Source organism: Diabrotica undecimpunctata, chromosome 2, assembly GCF_040954645.1.
Source record: "Diabrotica undecimpunctata isolate CICGRU chromosome 2, icDiaUnde3, whole genome shotgun sequence".
Taxonomy (NCBI): Eukaryota; Metazoa; Arthropoda; class Insecta; order Coleoptera; family Chrysomelidae; genus Diabrotica; species Diabrotica undecimpunctata.
Genome location: NC_092804.1, coordinates 138116143 through 138136867, shown reverse-complemented (window position 1 = coordinate 138136867; position 20725 = coordinate 138116143). Strand labels below are relative to the sequence as shown.

Genomic DNA, 20725 nt, shown 5'->3' with positions numbered 1-20725 from the left:
ATAGCATAGGATAGTAGGAATAGCATGAGATAAAACACCAAATGGACGAATACGTATTGGAAGACCAAGAAAAAGATGGTGCTATAATTTAAACAATTTAGGAGGCTAATATTGAAGATAAAACAGGCTTTAAAGCCTACATACAAGAAGGAAAAAGAAGAAGAAGATATGTCAGTTAGTGTAGTATGGTAGACTATAGTCGGGTAGTGTATACAATACTAGAAATGTATAAGAGCCTGTTGAATCGTCTGTTGAAAACTAAAGAATATAAGTGTGTATGACTTTTTTGTAGCAATGATTTTGGCCAATTCATTTTAGTAACAAGTACTCAAGAAATAATTCGGCTAATTTTAATTCTACGTGTAATGACACTTTTACGTATAATGAAAAATCTAAATATAATATAATTAATTATAATAAATGTGAATCATAATATATTAATAAATTCATTGCAGATATTATCACGACGTAAATATACACTATCACTAAATTTTAACATAATTAGTGTAAAAATATTTCGACGGCAGACATATAAATTGTGGCTTCTTCATTATCATTACTCACTTTAAATCGTTAATAATCTCAAGATGAAACTGGCATTTTATATTACACTAGTTCTTGGTGAGTATTAAAATAGTATTTGTTTAAAAACATATACTAAAGTGGGAGTTTATATTTAACTCTAGACTTATTTTGACATATTATATCTAACCTAATTTTTAATTTAAAATATGTTTCGAGGCGTAAGTTTTCAAAACGATGCGATGGAATAATTTTAACACGTTTTAAATACAATAACACAGAAAGCTCATAGTGGAATATTATGCCCAATAGCGTAGATTTTATGTTAAACTGGTCTGTAAGTAACTGGTAAATTTTTGTTAGATGAAATCTAGTTTTTTTTTCGAAATATTACCCTCTCTTTAAATGTCAACATAGGGATTTTTGTTTATTACTGTTTTAATTATTATCTTTCTATACAATAAAGAGCAAAATAACAAGAGGTAATGGAAATGGTGGGACGTCTGAACTGCTTCGTTCTTCATAATAATGTATCTTTATAAATCTTTAAATTAAGAGCTTTTCCAGGATTTATCCAATTTGTAATGTTATGAAAATCTTACCTAAATCGCATGAAACTAAAATTTTTGCAATCAAATCGTAAATTTTCTTTAATGTTTGCCTTACTGGAATAATTTTTGTGCAAATCTAACCATTGCTTTTGTTTTTAAATTTGAGTGAAATACTTTCATCAAAATTTATAAAAATTATGTTTCGCTTATTCTAAAAGAAGGGTACGGGAGGTCGATTCTAGCGACAATGCCATAAACATAGTTTTTAATCAGCTTCAAGCAAAGTCTAAATAATTTTTAAATTAAAAGCAAATGTATTGATTTAGTGGTAAGCCAAAGTGTTAGTGAGGAGATATCAATCACATCCGAAAAAGTTTTTTAGATACTTTTATTTTACATTTTGATTTATTTTTATTTTTATTTGGTATTTATCAAAATAATATTCTAAATCAAAACGTATGTATACGTCAATATTATCATCACGGTGCTACAGCCCTTAAAGAACCTCGACCTTCTCAAGCTTTTTGCTTTATTCTACTCTGTCACTTAGTTAGATTTTTTAATTGGCAACATCACTCTTCACGTACTAGTAGTTACGTTTCATTCGTTCTACCTAGTCCAGTAATGTTATTGTCCTGTACTTCTTGCTCTGTCGCCGAGAGCTTTTGAACCTATGAATGTTTCTTTTGCCACTCCCCCTGTCAAATATGTCCTATTTTTCGTTCCCTTCAATACCAGTATGTGCAGGCACCTAGACTTAATTTAATTTGTTACTTTTTTAGATCCAAGGAGAAGCAAGTTTCAAACTAACTTAAAGTTAATCCGATTCAATTTCAGTTCTTGTAATGCCACCTGGCTATCAAAAATAATTTTTGTAGATTTCTTTCAGCAGTTTCTTGTGGTTAGTTCTGATAGGTACATTTCTGTAGAATTGACTTCTGCTTGGAAGAAAGTAGAGTGATTACCTAGGCTTTCGATAAGACTTGGCATTAGCTTCCCTCCCTATACCCAGCTCAAACTCCTTTATCGGTTTTAGAGCCGTCCGTATACTTAACAGTAATCTGCCATTATTAAATTCGTTTTATTCAACAAGACGGTAAACAGCTTTTCGAAATTTAATTTAGGTTCTATTGCATCTCATACAATTTCCAGCTCTGGGTGATATTTAAATTTCTCTCTAGAATAATCTAGGTCAAGCATGACCTCCATAGGGGCAGTTAAAGTGATCGACATCGCTCCTGTTATGATTAAGCACGCTTGTCGTTAAAGCTTAATTAACTTCCCTCTAGTGGTTTTTTGTTAACATGTAGACCATTATATTAGTGTGCTATAGATAATCAAAGGCCTGACTACAGTCTTATACAGACAGTATATTTCCTTAGGTTTTAAACCCACATACTCATGTGTTTTCCCACATACTCTTTGACATGTCCAAAGGAAAAGTTTTGCTTTGTTGGTTATTCTTACCAAGTTGGCGTTCCATGTAAGCTGCTTATCCAGATCAGATATCAGATATTTATCTCCTTTTACCCCTTTGACAGTTTATCTACACAGAGCGAACATCCAAATGTTATAAAGGTTTCATCTCATTGTGAAACTGACTACTAATGTTTAACTAGAATTGACAGAGAGTTTTTTCTGTCGCACCACCTAGTAAGGATATATAATATTCTTTGAAATATGCTGGATAGAACATTACCAGATTTTTCTCTTATCATAAAAACTAGACTATAGCTTGGGTCAAAACTTCTACCTTCTATACGCCGAGGAGCAAAATCAAGTCATTCACCAGAAGTGACATCATGTAGGCAGAAAGGACTTCATTCTGTGGGCATCCCTTAGAATTTTTGACTGAAATATATATATATTTTCCAGCATTGCTTTGATCCAATTGCATACAATATCGGAATGTCCCTCTTGGTGAAGCTACTTCATAAAGAGAATTTGGTAGTGCATTACTAAATGCGTCTTTTATATTTAGAAAGGCGGTTAAAGCAATATCTTTTTTATTAACTACTTCGTTAGCAGCTGTTTCTGTTGATTTTCCTTCTTGTTTGATGGTTGCCATTAAAAGGATGATTCCTTACTTCTCTTCCTTAATACGTCTATCGAGTTTTTTTTATTGTTTACAACAGACTTGACTTGTTTATGTACACTACCCTTACAGTTATCCAAATCTTCAGTATATAATCTAGTGCTATGCTAGCAATAAAAATTTTTGTGTGGATGGACAATAGGATGTTTAATCCGTTCCCTAGTAGGGCAGGAAATATTCCATCCTCACCTGAAGATTTAAATGAAGAAAAGTAGTTTCCAGTGGAAAGTATATTGCAGAGAATTCCCAGTTTGATTTCCTATGACTTTTGGGTCATTCTAGGTTTTTAGTCTAAATATGGTCGTCAGTAATTGTTAAACCTAGGATTTTGGTTCAGTAATAAGAGCTTCAGCGGTTCCTTTTTAGATTCGGAAAATGTAACATGCGGTCTATTAAGTCGGCCTGGTCAACAGTTGGTTGTTTTTTCTCAGATCATAAGGTTCCCATTCTTAAACTGGAAAATTGTACCCAATGTGTAATTAAAAATGTAATCATTAGGCATTAACCTAGTGTCTTAATAATTATAATGGTCGTTACTCAAATTATGTAATTTTAGAGTCATTTGACCATATTATATAGCTAATTCCAACTATTTTATAGACGTAAGTATCAACCACATTTTCAATATAACAGTCAAAATTTTACCCGTTGTTTTTCATTTTTAAGTGGTTATACTTATTTGCAATATTCTGAAAATTTATAAATTCATTTTGAATAATTTTTCAAAATGTTAATAATAAAATTTCATACCATTTTACAAAAAGAAGTTTTTACTTCATTTTAAGTTATTTCAATCTTCAAAACACTTTCATATTAATACAGTCAAAATTATTAGACGTTAAATATGAAGCAAGAGTTATTAAACTAAGGACAAAAAAGCAAGTTCATTTCAGGAACCAAATTCAAAATGATTGTACACATTATTTTTGAAGTATTATTTGGTTAAACTATGCTATGGACTAAATGTGGTATTTGTTTGAATTTGCCGATGGACGATACATAGATCTAGGCAATTCTATATCTCGGTGAACTTAACTTACGTTGCTTTCAGAGGCTCCTGTTTTGACACACACTGAAGTTGTTTGTGTGGATTTTATTTTATATTTTACCTTCTTATAATGTTAAAGCACATGGCCCTTGCAAGATTGTCTACAGTATAATTGGTTTAGAAAAATTTAAATTGAGATAAAAAAATAATTTAATTAAAGAAACATTTTATAAATCAACGGGAGCAAAATCAAATATCAACAGTAGATTTAGTATTAATAAAGTCAACATTTATTTACCATTATTTATGTATAACTAATTTATGTTCTAGGACTAGTTGCATCTGGAATATATCAAGTACAAGCTGGCAAAGGTTCTCATCCCGTCCATCATGTAACTCATAAACCTACATAAAAACTACATATATGTAGGTATTTAAGACTTAGACCCTAACTGTTCCCCAAAACCTAAATATTTTACAAATTTAAAACAGTATGTAATCCAAAAACTATGGTAATAAATGAGTTTATCTTAAAATGTATTATCAATAATTAAATTTGTATAAAATAGTGAAACTAAAAACTATATTTTGCAATGCAGCAAATATTGCAAATTACCTAACCTCCAAAAGTCTCCAAATTACCTACCTTAATTTATAGGCTGAAAGCCAGTGAAAGGTTTACTTGTTTTTTTTTTATTAAATGGTCAAATTCCGAGGATTTCCTAGTTTTCGAAAAAAAAATTGAGATAATTGCCAAGTCTGTGCTTTTTACAATTTTAATAGCAACTCAAACGATAAATGGACTGACTCGGAGAATCCACAATATGCATTCCACAACATACTAATTTATCTAGGCAAGAACCATTCCCGAGCTGATTTTAAAATGGTTGCCCATCCCAGATTGATACCAAATTGCTTATACAATTCCGCAGAAATTTGATGCTCTAACAACAAGTGATATTCTTTGAACAAAAACAGATTACCATGTGTTAGCTAGTTTGACAATGAGAGTTTACTGAAAATATATTTAAAAATTTCTTTATAAAAGGTATAATATTAAAAAAACTCTATCAGGCAACATCACAGAACGTTTTCTTAATATCTATTCCATTATCAGTGCTATCCTAAAAAGTATAACCACTTTAATTAAATCAAACTTAAAAGTTAAAATTGTTTGACCAAGGTAATTACAAAAGTGTGGTTAATATTTACTGGATCTACATGTTTAGAAAGTTTACATGGGTAAAAACTCTTTAAATGTTGTATGATTAACTTTGAGTTACATTTTTGATAACTAAAATTTAGGACGTTTAAGTTACAATAGGAATTAAAGACATGGCTACGTAAGACTCAAATGAGGTTGCTAGTCCTTAGACGAAGTGTCTATGAGGACTTATTAGTAGCACCTGATTAAAATGACATTAGGACGGAATGTCTGAGGAAAGCAGTGAATGTAACGGGAGGTATGTGTCTACATGTGACAGTAGCTAACCATATGTAAAACTAAATATGTTAAAATTTGATTGATAATGACAGTAGAAACCATCAATATGTTTTAATTTAAAGTTTGATCTGAAAGTTTGTTGAAAATTTGTAAATTGGGTATTATTGTAGGTGGGGACTAAATGTCTAATACAAGTTATGAATATAGATAGGCAATCAACTACACAGATATCTAAATTCATTGGTGGAGAACTAAAGATTTTTATAAAAGACCCTATATATTTTTCTCAACATTTGGTACCTGGAATATGGAAAGCAAATACATGTGCAGGAAGTCGAGTTTTTTTAATTTAGTTATTACACGGTAAAATGTTAATTGATTTATTTCAGTTTGTTATTGATATGGAAGGTAAACAAAGTAAATGTTAAAATGAATTGCTGGTATATTACTTAACTTATCACTTAAGTAGCAAAGGTCCTACATGTTAAAAAACAACATTTGGTACATGAAAAATATAAGGTGTGTAAGTTAAAGGTTTATGAACATAAGCTGGATGGAGAGAGTTAATTTCAAAAGTATTGTGTGTTAACATAATATGGGGAACCAACAAACCTAATGGGTGTATGGGTGTAGGGTGGCTCTGTTTGGCTCAAGTTACAATATGTAATGTTTTATTGTTAATGTGAGAAGAGACTAGGCTGGAAAAGAGATTGAGATCTCCAGAGGTCCGATACCATAACCTAAGGAGAGCGTGTGTGGATAAGGATTATATACACATACGAGATTGTCATGGCGCACGGAGTGAATGTGCCGTCACTTCTCTTTCAAATAGATGAGGGAACATTTAAAGATAAAACATTTAAATGTTGTAATACTTAGCCAAATAAAACTATAGTATGTGTGGTGTTTGGAAAAAGTTATCATATTTCCTGTGCCATTAAAAGCAAGTTAAAATGTTCTAAAATATGTGACATGCGTATGGTGTGTTGTGAAAAACAATCTGATTTTACTGAACCCACGAATTTATTGCAGTTAGAAAATAAAATGCTAAGGCACTTATTGGAGAAAAAAGAAAATAAGTATAAATTACTGTTAAATAATAATGAACTTTTAAAATCTTATCATTATTTGCTTTAAGAAAAAGTCGATTTATTGAAGACGGGGTTAAAAAACTATCACAGCAAAGATAAAAATAAAATACCAATTAAATTTTATGACCCATAAAATAAAAACATTGGAAATAAATATAAACAACCAATTCAATCAGATGTGGACAATTTTGTAAACAAAACAAATAACTTGTCAACAAACACACCTAACCTACAATAGGTGGAAAGCGAATATCAAAATATTAAAATGGATAAAATAATTAATCTCGCTTTGCCTATGGGACAGGACACTAAATTTCCCGATGCCCAACAACATGTGCAGGATTTGAGTGATGCAAATAAAAAAGTATGAAATATGCGCATAACTATGCAGTATTTTATGCAAAAATATGCAGTATGTTATGCAAAATATTCATATTTATCTAGAAAATGCATGTAATAAAAAATATTTACAATATTTTTTTATTTACAAAAATACTTACAATAATATAAATACTAATAAATATTTTGAATTGTGATAACAATAGATTATCAAAAATAATGTTCAAAAATGATGATAAAAACTTATGGCTTCTATCTGAATACATATAATTGTAAATAGAAAAACTTTCGACATCAACTGATGTAACTGGGTATTTTTTAAATTTACTATAATAGATGGTTCTAAATTAAGTGGTTCGGAAAATGTCCCAGGTAGTACTTGAACCACTTCAGAAAGAACCTGGTAACCACTATTTTTCCCATGGGTACTTTAAATTTTTGAAAAATTTCCTTTCCAATAGTACTTTTAACATTTTGACAGAATGACTCAAATTGTTTTATTAAAACTGTACTCTCTAACCATGATAATTTGGAGGATTCTAATTAAGTTATAGTTTTCTGATAAAATATATAATTTGATTTTATGAATGACAGGTGCTGTTGGAGAATGTCATTTTGGAAGGCTTGCTTAGCTTCCAATAAAGATTGGATAAGAGACAATAGATGAATCACGAAATACAAGAATGGATGGGTCAAGAGAACATAGTTAGAGCAATAAAAGCACAAAGAACTAGATAGTATGGTTATAATGAGAAGAGATAGGAGCAATCTGTTAAGAGTTATACGGGAATGAATACCACCAGGTAAAAGAACCAGAGGCAGACCTAAACTCAGATGAAGACAATAAGTGGAAGAAGACTTAAGCGGTATGGAAACTAAAAATAGATAAAAGAAAAATCAAAGAGAGACAAGAATGGAGAAAAGTAGCGGAAACAGCGAAGTCACACCAGAAACTGTAAAAACTAACCCAGAATGGGCTGATCCCCTATACAAAAAGGATCTGCATCGGGAGCGTATAGCTTGTATATATATACTTCTAAAAATTGTTAGTTTTCTGCTACGAAGTTTTTAATTATAGATGGGTTTTTCACCAGGGCTTTTCATGAATGTCATTCGGAGCTTATCGCAGTTAAAAAGTTTATCCAACAACAAGCACAACATGGGTTAAATTCCGTTTATTCTAGAAGGAAGTGTGCTAGCTGCATATAAAAAATAAAATCAATACTTAGGGAGTATATTTATAATTAACCAGTAAATAAAACATTTATCCATTGTTTAACTGCCAAATGGTAGACATTACTCTAACTGCGGGGTGTCCAATTTTATTACAGACGTAGCCTCTTTTATCGGATTAACCATATCGAGAGTTATAGACGGGAGATGGTTATTGATAACACAGCCCAACAAAACAAAAATTTTGTCTTGCTGTGCTGATTCCAAAAATACAAACCTTTTCTTTGTATCAGCTCAAGTTTTCGAGATATAACATACTCATCAAATACTTAAATATTCTTACATTTCTGTATATTCCACCACTATAACTGCAATATGTTTATAAACCAACTTAACAAATTCTAATACAAATACATACTAATGACTTCTAAATAAAGTGTACTTTTTGGAAATGCTCATAATGCCTATGTAGTGTGCAAAACTTGTCGTTTCTGGTCTGGAAAACTTGCGACAGTGGACGAAAGGACAACGAAAATGTTTAAAGTTTGGTATACCAATGGTATGGAGGGAACCAAAAAATCATTTTGACGATGGTTCTTTCTGTCTTGTGAATATAAAGGGCATTAATCGTAACAATCGACATACGTGGACATATCCTAACCTGGATTCAACAATAAGACCAATTCCACATCAGCTTGAACAGATACCCATTCCAATATTTAGCTGTTTACATACGTTACCAGGGGATAATGTCGAAACGTTATCTGACTAACTACAAACTAATAGATTTGAGGAAGACGACAGCGATTTTGAAGAGTAGTCAACACGTCTTAAACTCTTTACTCAGGAAGAGCTAAGTGATTTTATCAGAGATTTAAACCTGTCAAAGGATTCTTCCGAGTTGCTTGCCTTCAGACTAAAGCAAAAGAATCTTCTTCACCCAGACACCAAACTACCGTAATAGAGAAAAAGATCTTTTGCCTTTTTTTCTCAGCAAAATGATATGTTTTTTTTTGTAATAATATTAAAGGACTCTTAGACAAAATGGGTGTATCGGAATATACACCAGATCACTGGCGTCTTTTTATCGACAGTTCCAAATGAAGTTTAAAGTGTGTCCTTTTACATAATGGCAACAAATATCGAAGTATACCAATTGGACATACTTCAAAAATGAAAGAAAAATATTAAACAATTTCGCTGGTGCTAAAAAACATCAAGTATGGCCAACATCAGTGGGCGATCTGTGTTGATTTTAAGATGGTGAACTTTCTCCTGGGACAACAAGGTGGCTATACAAAATATCCTTATTTCCTGTGTCTTTGGGATAGCAGGGCTAAGGACCAACACTGGAATAGAAGAAAATGGAGTCCCAGAGATGCTTTAGTTCAAGGAGAAGCTAATGTAGTTACCGAAGCATTGGTCGACCGAGAGAAAATAATATTACCTCCGTTACATATTAAACTAGGGCTGATGAAACAATTTGTAAAGGCCCTAGACCAGAATCGTTCTTGTTTTGAATACTTGTCCAGCAAATTCCCTGCACTTAGTAAAGAAAAATTGAAAGCTGGAATATTTGATGGGCCTCAGATACGACAACTTATAAAAGATTCGCATTTTACAGAATCGATGACTGAAATTGAATGTAATGCATGGTGCTCTTTTTTGAAAGTTTTGCAAAATTTTCTTGAAAACAATAAATCGGAAAATTACCGGGATATAGTGGAAGAAATGCTCAACAATTTTAACAAATACGGTTGTCATATGAGTATTAAAATTCATTACCTCTACAGCCACTTAGAACGTTTCCCAGAAAATCTTGGTGACCTTAGTGAGGAACAAGTGGAACGCTTCCACCAAGATATCAAAACGATGGAAGAGAGGTATCAGAGGAGATGGGACACTCACATGATGGCGAATTACTGCTGGAGTCTTCAAAGGGACCGTCCTTTTAAAGCCTTTGCAAGAAAATCATATATAAGGAAGTTTTTAGGTGAAGCTGAATTGCAGATTTGTGCTGCAATGTTGGTTAGGTTAGATGAAAAGTTAAGTTTTTTTGGAAGATATGTGTGAGGATTTTTGTAAGTACATTATTGAACAATAAATATCTTACTTTTTATTAGTGTTTTGTTTATTTAATTGGTAGCAGCACTACATATATGTAGCTAGTGCTGCGTTAAATTACCCCATATGTTAGAAATGTGATCTGTTGTATTTCCTGAAAACGATCTGATGAAATCTGGTGGCATTTTTGGATTCAGCAGACCCAAGTTACCTAGAAATAGTAAAAAAATTTCCGGCAGCAAACTGTGTGTTTACCAGTGTTATTATAAGAAAACAAAAATTATAACAAATCTTGTTAGTCAGTTCTGTTTAAAAAACAGAAATCGAGAAATCACGCATAGAAGTTATTGAAAGATATATTTGGCCCATGAAACTAGATAGGTATGTGAGCTAATCCAAAGAGTAGGTTTAGGATGAGCTGCATTAAAAAATAAGAACTGTGTTTAAAACAAATGTAAAAATCCATTTAAAAAGGAAAGCTTCAAATCTCTTAAGCCATTCAACCCTCTGATAGATTGAATAGGAGTCTACCATTTATTTTTATGTTTCTCTTGCATATTCTTGTTCTCTTTGAAAGATATATTCTGGTTATTTAATAATCAGAATAAGCAATAAGACACATTTTTTTTTCGACTCCATATTTAATAGGTGTTTTTGATGTAAGAATGCTTTCCAGTCTTACTACTGCCATTAAGTACGTAAATACTTTTTGTGCATCCAGCATTTACGTTATTCTATATCTAAGATTTAAAATCATTTGCGTAATCTATAAAGAAAATTTATACTTGCTTCCTCAGGTTACTACATTTTTGTAAGAAAACCGATATACTGAACGGCGCTCTCTGGTCTTACGTCCATGTGTTGCATTTTCAATATACGCACCACCAAACTTATACGGAATCATCTGATATTTCTTATTATTTTAATATCGAATTTAAAAAATTAACCTACAAAGTCAAATAATATTTATTAAAAAGCAATTAAATCAGCAATGCATCAAAAATTAGAGTTTTTTTACCGACCATATTACTTCCCCAGAACATAACACTTTCTTCTTTTATGTCTGTGAACAGATCTGGCAATTCCCATTCTTGCCTGTCTTTCTCGCCCACTACGAACACAAATTCATCGGTTATATGATTTTTCACAAATCCTAAATTCGTCTGAAAATAGCACATTTTGCAAATTTGCAATGTTACAGTTTTTCTATTGAAGACATCAATTTAGGCGATCAATCTTGAGCTGCCTGGTTAACTCGGGAACCCGTAATTTTCTACTGCTGTATATTCTTTATGCACGAAGCCTTCCTCCTATCGTTTCAACTAAAACACTTGCACCTGTACCGTACAAAAGCTGTTTTGTAAGTTGCGGGTGAGAAAGTGTTGGACAAAGCTACTTGGACAATAAAGCGATTGTGGCAAGCCGTTTACTTTTTAGCGACTTTATCTTTGTCAATTCTTAAGCATTCCTAACTTCTGATACCTAGCATAGGTTTTTAACACAACGACATGTGTTACGCCTACCACTGCAGCTATGTCCCTCTGAGACATTCCTTGCTCCACAAGACCAATAATCTTTCCCCTTTGTACATATGTTAACCCACATAATACACCCACATATTTTCGTTTTTGAAATCGAAAATTATTTTATTTGTTTTTGTTCAATTTACTACTAAAGCAAGTAATCTATACCATATCGGGCTGTGTTATCTGATTGATTTATTGGCTTGTTTATTTTCAATAAAAACCTTTATTCTTTGCAACAATAACATGTTCCTTTAAAAGAAATCACTATTATATTAAAATACATGGTAATTCGATGTTCCACATGTTTGATTGTGTAAACTCTACAATGTAGGATTTTTAAACTTTTTAGGATATTAACCTAGTTGAGGTTTCAAATTTTGGGGTTTAGTTTATCAGACTACTCAGACGGAACTAATTGTATTTGTTGCCGTTATATTTTTTCAGGATTGATTGATTGATATGCTGATCAATTTTAACCAATTTTTAGGTAGTTCTCTTGCTTGAGAATTTTTCCCCATTACTCTAATAACAGCTTCACATTGCCTAGGCATTCTGGATATCAAGCACTCTATTTAATTTTGATGTATGGAGTTTTAGATATCAATAATCATAGTTTCTATATCTTGCAGGGAAATAGGTAGGGGCTGACAAAATTTTAGTTTTCTACCCACAATATTCCATAATAGGTCAATAGGGTTAATTTTGGAACTGTGATGGGGCCAATCGAATGTCTGAATATTTACCTTACTTAAATATTCAGTAACGACATGAGGTACGTGAGGCCTCGCCTTATGCGTCAAGATAAAATTATTTCCTATATAAAGTGTGAAAGGAACAAGGTGTTCAAAAAATCAATATTACTGTAAAATTGTAAGTACCTTTCGGTCTTAAAAGAGCCTCCACGTAAAGACACCAAATCCGTTCTTGTTGTCAAGAAAGTTCCAACCCAAAACATCACAGAGGCTTCATTAAACAAGCTCATCTCTCTTAAGTTGCCTGTGCATACCGCACACCTCGTTGACAAAAAACTCTTTATCGTAGATGAGAACTCTTATTAGAAGTAAAGAGTTAAAGACGCGATATTGGTTTACGTTACGTTTTTTTTCTATTTTTAAAGTTTTTTTGATTGTTATTTTTTTATTGGTAATTAAGTATTGTATAAAATGAAACATACATTAAAGATTAAAACATTATATTTTCTTCGTTTTCAGAAATATTAGGAAAATTAAAAAAAAGCTAAATGTTCACAAAATATGAGACTAAAAGATGGTTTTAATGTAAATGTACATTTTCACCTTTTCCTTCCTACAGGGTGCCTCAAAACTTAACATAAAAAAAATATTTTTTTTTCTTCCACCCGTATAAGGCTAAAAAAAACTTTGAGTAAACATTTGCCCAATAATGCAAATACCAAAGACAAAGTCCAATTCTTCTTTTTGTTCCTCTTTATAAGCAATTCTGCTTGTTCGTTGGCAGATTAACACCTCTATGGAAGGTTGTCGCTTCATCTTTTGCCCGGTCGTCCGATACTTCTTCTGCCGATTGGTGACTTATCTCTTGCTATTTTGACGACACAGGTCTCCTCCATTCTGCTTATGTAGTTTTTTTTTCTATTCTGTGTCCATTCATTTATACATTGTACGTTACATTTTCTTCTAATGTCTTCACTTCTCTTTCGGTCTCTCAGGCATATTTCCTATATTTCTTCTCAGTACTCCCATCTCTACCGTTTCCAGTAGCCTTTGTGTTGTGGATGTGTCAAGTCTTGTTTCTGGGGCATATGTCATTATTGGTCTTACACTGGCTTTATAAATTCTTGACTTCATCTCTTCTTTGCTGACTACTATTGGTTTAGTTTTCTGAGATAAAATGGTGAGATTAAATTCTTTTGCTCTTATGTTAAATCTGTACACCAGTCATTGCAGACTATCTTCATCTTAGGCTATCAATATTACGTGTCTGCGTAACAGAGTATTTCTATTTCTTTGTCTCCCATTCTTTATCTTCTTCCTTTGTTAACGCTTTTGATAATGTCATCCATAATAAACTTAAATAGCATGGGGCTCAATGAGTCCCCTTGTCTTATTCCGCTGCCTATTTCTATAGGTTCTGTAGGTTGTCCATCTATTCTGACTTCCATTTTGTTGTTTAAGTAGATGTTTTCGATAGATTTTATAATATTTAGAAAAACTTCTCTATTATACAGAAGATGGATTACATCTTTGAGTCTTACTCTGTCAAACGCTTTCTTTAGGTCAACCAGACAAAGAACTGCTGATCTACTAGACTCTAGTGATTTCTCAGTAATTTGCTTTATAAAAAATATTGCATCTGTATACTGTCTTCCACTACGAAAATCCTGTTGTTCATCTGCTAAACGTATCCTCTGATTTATTAGCACTTGTAAGATTTTAGTTGTTAGTTTTAGGGTAGTATTTAACAAGGTTATACCTCTGTAGTAGACCTAGGCAAATATGCAAATAAAAAAGTATGAAATGTTCGCATAAACATGCAGTATTTTATGCAAAATATGCATATTTATCTAGAAAATATGCATGTACTAAAGAATATTTACAATATTTGTTTATTTACAAAAATATTTACAATATTATAAATACATAACATATACAATTATTTTAACATATACATATATATATATATATATATATATATATATATATATATATATATATATATATATATATATATATATATAGTTTGAGTTTAGTTCTTGAACCTTAATATATATTTTTTAGTGGATTTTCTTGGGCTTAGGTTCATAAAAAAATTTGATTTGATACTAAGGCATTTTCATATATTTTTTCGACGTTTCGGCAGGAAATCCATGCCTTTTTCAAGAAGTAATATTGACTAAAAAACATTTTATGATAGACATAATACGATTTAAAAGTTAAACTTTTGACTTACCAAGCATGTAAAAATTTGTTACTAACAAGTAGACGTCACAATTAAAATAATATTAAAAACATAGGACATACCCACTAAGTCACTACATGTAAAATATATTTTAGATCTAATGTGTTGTTTATTGAAGTTAGTTTATCGTTTAAACAGCCAGTTATTTTAACATCATAGGCGTTCTGAGATTGTCTTTTTATGTGTTTTTAAATTAAGTTAAAATATATTTTGTTCAAATTTTTGACATCTTTTTTATCATTTATTGCATTATTATTTTTTTTTTATTTGTATAGACTCTAGAAGCTCTCTCTTTTTCCTGTTGGGTTCACTTTTTAGGATCTTGGTGTTCTCAAAATCAAATTTATGTTTTTTTTCGTTTTCATGTTTTGTGAGGGCGGTTGAGTTTTTTTTGTCATATTTGTGGGAACGTATTCTTGAGTTAAGTAGCTGACTGGTTTGTCCAATATAAACTCCATCACAATTCGAGCAGGGAATTTCATATACAACATGCGATCTTTTTAATAGAGGGGTTTTTGTTTTTAATCTTGTAAAATTCTTTTTCAAAAGATTGTGCCCTTTATGAGCAACCATAATATTATGTTTGGACAGAAGATTTGCAATTTGTTCTGATAATCCTTTTATATAGGGAAGAGACATATAGTTTTTCTTTACCGTATTGGTTTCATTGTTATTATTGTTATTGTAAAATTTATGCAGTCGCGATTTGAAAGTGTTGTGGATAAGGTGGTGTGGGTATGAATTAAGTGTTAGTGCTGTTTTTGCTTTTTTAATGGCCTGAGGTCTATTAATAGGATCGGATAATCTAATAGCTCTATCGGCGAGTCCGATAACTACTGATTTCTTTTGAGACAGGGGATGATGAGAGTTGAAATTCAGATATCTCGATGACCAGGTTTTTTTGGTGTACCATGAAGTAGTTATAGTGCTGTTTTCTCTATGTAAGGTCAGGTCCAGAAAATTAATTTGATGATTTTTTTCAATTTCTAATGTAAATTTTAGTTTTTGGTGAAAGTTATTGAATTCATTTAGTAAAATATCCATTTTATCCTCTGGTGCTGCGCTCAAGCAGTCATCTATATAGCGATAGAAAAAAGGTATATCAAAATCTATTTTATTTAAAACCATTTCCTCTAGATGCTCTAAATCCATCGCTCAATTAGTTTTCCAGGGTCCATCGACCCGCATCGATTCAGAGAAGGTCACACTCAATATCCTGAAAAACTCAATATTTGGGCAGGAATATTAGGCGATGCCATAATTGGCCCCTTGTTTATACCAGGCAATTTAAATGGTGACATTTATCTCGATATGCTGGAAAACACCATCGAGCCTTTAATTGTACATGAAGTAGAGAACCAAAGGGACGATCAAGGAAACCTAGCTCTAGACGAAGATTTGCTGCACTTCCAACAAGGTTAAATACTAATTATCAGAACAAATGAATTGGAAGAAGAGGTCCTATTGAGTGGCCACCGAGGTCACCAGACCTACCGCCACCTGACTTTTTTCTATGGGGTTATCTTAAGTTAGTTGTTTATAAAACTCAACCTGCGTCACTTGGGGAATTGCGAGAAAGAATTACGCAAGCATATCGCGCTATTACTAGAACAAAACTTGCCAAAGTTCGTGCAGAATGTGAAAATAAGCTGTATTGTTGTTTACAGAACAACGGAACCCACTTTGAACATTAACATATCTGACATTTTTAACAAATTTGTAGTTCAATAAACAAAAAACCTCAATAAATTTTCCATTTAAGCCAAAGTTTCACAACTATTGCGTCACCCTGTATAATTATTATTTACAGCATTGGATACCATTTTTTATAGTCTTTTCAATTATGTATCACAAGTAGGGGTTTGCAATTTAAACTTTATTGGTTGTGGTTGGTGGGGCCTACGGGGTTGATGGAGGTGAGTTTTCTTTCATGTCATTTTAGTTTCCCCTTACTATCCTTAAAACAGATTCAAGCATTTTTCGATATCAGCTTTTATTCATGAGATATAGCCCATTGTAAGTTTTAAAATTGACACATTGTATATGTGGTGCGGTACATGTTATTGAAGTTGTACTGTTGTACTGATGTTGTTCTTGTTTACTTTATTACGTAAGTTGTTCCAGTTGACTTTGTGTAGTAACAAATCTTATATATTGTAAATCTAAAATTAAAAAAAATAAATCTTAAATAATTTTTATAAGAGTCATAGGATTGATTGGATAACATCAAGATACATTTTTTTTAGTTGATTGTTACCATTTCTTTGTTTATATGTAACAAGATTTTTTATTTTGGCATATATTCTGTTATGTGGAGGGGATACAATCATTATGAAAGTGAGCGTCAATAGTATTACAGTGAGAACTCATTTCTGAAGGAGATCAACTTCCCTCAGATTAGAGTGTGCACAAAATAAAAAATATTTTTATTGGCACCTGCACAACTTTCAACCTCACAGGAAATCACTCTCCTTTTTATCGAAACATCCAATCTATTACTATGTTCTTTTCTCCTCTGAAAAATATTGGATTTAGGCGATAAGTCTTATATTACCAAATAAATTTATTTAAAATGGTGTATACTTGTTACATATCGAAAGAAAAATCAGCCACAATAAAAATATCATATTAGGAAGTTGTCTATGGAGGTTAGGTTATATATATAAGCTTTTTCAGTATAAGAACATTTTTATTTATGAGATAAAATAATAATTGAATTACTATAATCTAACAATTCATATTAAAATCAGACTATTTATTAATGCTTTTTGTTTTTTTTTGGTTTTTGGGTAGCTGGTTTAGATAGGACATTTCCAGCTTCTGCTTGGAATATTCCAGATGCTACAAGAGCTAAAAATAAAAAATTTGATAATTTTACAATCATTAAGATATTTGCCTAAAGTATATATATATATATATATATATATATATATATATATATATATATATATATATATATATATATATATATATATATATATATATATATATATATATATATATATATATATATATATATATATATATATATATATATATATATATATATATTATAATTGCCGACAATTCAAAGAATTGCCTCCTTTTAAATGTAAACCTTTGCGTTTTAAGTTCAAAGCTACCATACATTTCCAACGTTAAAAAAAAGTTTTTTTTGCACATACTAACAAAAAACATCACTATGTTGTTACTAGCTAAGTTTTTTAACATTCTAACTCTACAATTCTAAGTTACGGTAAGATCAATAATGTTTTTAATAGATAATATATGGTAGCTAATTATAATTTATTCTCTTTCAGCCCTGAAGAAGCGAAATTAATTCTCTTTGGCGAAAACGTTCGGCGAAACAATTGATACTCATTAGAGTCTTTCTTGCAGATTTCCCCAATATTTAAGAGTTTACTATATATATATATATATATATATATATATATATATATATATATATATATATATATATATAAAGTGAATGTCGATAGCAATTTAAGTAAACTGTATAACCAAGCCATTCAGAGCATTGCTGGGAATATTCATATACGAAAGGAGTAGAAAAATGATGGTGTTTTAGATAGGTAAATTGTTGATGCATAGTGGAATATACATTCCCAGTATCGATCTGAATTAGATAGAATTAAATAATTTAATAAATTTAAAAAAGTTAATAAGTTGATTCCGCAAACTTTGTGGTTTATTTATTATCATTGCAAATGGTTTGCTTTGTGATATTATGATTACAAATACAAACTCACTTGAAATTGTAAACCTTTAAAATCAAATGGTATCTGTAATCATCGATATACGCGAGATCAAGACATGGTCTCTTTTGTATTTTTCTAATGTATAGATTGACTAATCAGTCAGTATAGATTGACTAATGTTACATAGCATAATGACAACTGATCCTACTTATAGTTGTGGAATGTTAGGTAAGAGTTCATTCAATTTCAGTGGATTCAAAAACTCTGTAGGATAGTTGAATACGTAATCCTGATTTATACTTGTGTCAACTGATTTGTCAAGGTTTATTTATATTCAGCGTCTCAATTCATCAAAGCCGTAGCAAAGCTCTTGCTAAAATTTGTAAAGCTTTTCCTATATGAGTTTTTCTATCTACTCGACTGTTTGAATGTTTTAAGACGTAGAGCATACGGAAATATCGTTATAGCGGTCTATTGATAACATTTTATCAACGGAAAGTTTAAAGAATTGTGCTCTTTGGTCAATGCTATTTGCGAATATCGTTTAATGGAGTAAAGCAAAGAAATATTGGGTGAGAAGTTGGTAAATTGCAGAAAGGCCTTAAAGAAGAAGGACTTAAGGTTAACAGGTCAAAAACTATCTATATGTACTTGAGAAAAACAGAAATGGTTTGTAACCTCAAAATTCTTGGGAAAAAACTAGGACGACTAGAAAAAACCTGAAGATGATTTAAAACTAATAAGAGCTAGAGGACTGTGTTAGAGATACCTGGTGAGGAGGAACAGCAATGAGTGGGGACATTAAATTGCTTAAGGAAAAACTACGACGAGTAGGAAAATTAAAATAACTTAGCTCGTACATAACGGAAAATGGGACATTAGATCAAGAAATTGCCTTGTATACAAGCCGATTGGCGTATCTTGAAGTGAATGTTCCGCTGGATGTTGGAAAACCTTGATTATAGAAAGAGCCCCGGGTATACAGTCTCAAAATAATTTAAGAACAATGATGCAGTAAAAAAATGTCAGACGTCGAATTAAGATATATGTGGGACGAAGAATAGAACTGTTAGAACTTAAGGGAAAGACAGAAAGAGGAAAACCGAGGAGAAAATAGAAGAACTGCGTACTTAATTACTTAAACGAGAAAATGGTTAAAATGAAGAACACACGATAGACAAAAATAAGTGACGAAAAACAGTAAGGAATGATGACCACTAAAAAGGCAAAATCTGAGGAAAAAGAAGAAGAATTGAAAATAATAATACAAGGAAATCAGAAAAATCCGTTTCTAAATCCTTATAGTTGCAAACTAAACACAAGAGTTAATATTGAGATATCAATTAATATACTTCTATATTATATTGCATACTTACCAAGCACAAATACAATAAAAAATGTAATCTTCATGTTGATTTTGTAACTGCTAACTGCTGTAAAGGATGTGATGATTGACACAAGAAATATCATCATTTATATATCTATCCAGCACCATTGTTATGCAAATTTATTAAAGTTTTTTATTCATTATACATCTTTATCTCGTCACTCGTATCTGGCTTACTAAGTTGCTGATATTGGGAGAATAAATTTGTTGTGGGGGTAATAGTCCAGTCGTCTGATATTTGAGCTTAAAAAATCTTACGAACAAGCTGAATTTTGCTTATAATGTCAATTTTAAGATCCCCAAAAATATACAAAAAGGTTTATAAATTGTACCCCCCTGGCTTTTCCTTAAAATTCCACCTCGCAGATGGTAAAATCGATTTACCAAAAATCTAAACGCCACATAAAAAAAATGTTTCAAATAAAACATATAGCTGAGATAATTTTGAATAAAAATATTTGTAGGCGTTCTTTCAGAAACTACGCTAGAAGCGGTGATGTCGAATGTCAGTTACTTACTCGAAATCAATTTTTAATAAAATTTGTATTAACTCATCGGTAAAAATTGGAGATCTTTTGATCAAAGTGCCCTATCATCAAAGATCAAAATGTGTTTTAAAGATGAAGAGTAGAGCTTTTGTGAGAAACGGTATTTTACTGTATTGTGTTTGTTAGCAATCTTATACGAGGTATGTCAAAAAATATGAATTTTGCTCAAGAGTATCTTTATATTTCACACTTTTTTTGGCAATTTTTTGAAAAAGTTTTTTTGGAATTTAAACTTACTTACTTACTTAATCAGTAGACCCATTTGTACCTTTCGGTGTTGGGCCGTTTAAAATACACTTCATTACATTACAAAATTTGACAGTCTTCTGAGGTGTCCTAGCTCTTAACGAACTTTCTCCATT

The 20725-nt window shown here is 31.3% G+C and overlaps 2 long non-coding RNA genes across 2 annotated transcripts; one reads left to right on the top strand and one right to left on the bottom strand.

Annotated features, from left to right (window-relative positions):
• The first annotated feature begins 497 nt into the window (after positions 1 to 497).
• LOC140433472 (uncharacterized) lies at positions 498 to 4692 on the top strand. The gene is made up of 2 exons (XR_011949982.1): positions 498 to 621; positions 4487 to 4692. It is a non-coding gene; the product is annotated as an uncharacterized lncRNA (long non-coding RNA).
• A 12706-nt stretch (positions 4693 to 17398) lies between these two features.
• Positions 17399 to 19928, bottom strand: LOC140433471 (uncharacterized). Its single transcript, XR_011949981.1, has 2 exons — positions 19805 to 19928; positions 17399 to 17580 (listed from the first exon to the last, which is right to left on the bottom strand). It is a non-coding gene; the product is annotated as an uncharacterized lncRNA (long non-coding RNA).
• Between the last annotated feature and the right edge of the window lie 797 nt (positions 19929 to 20725).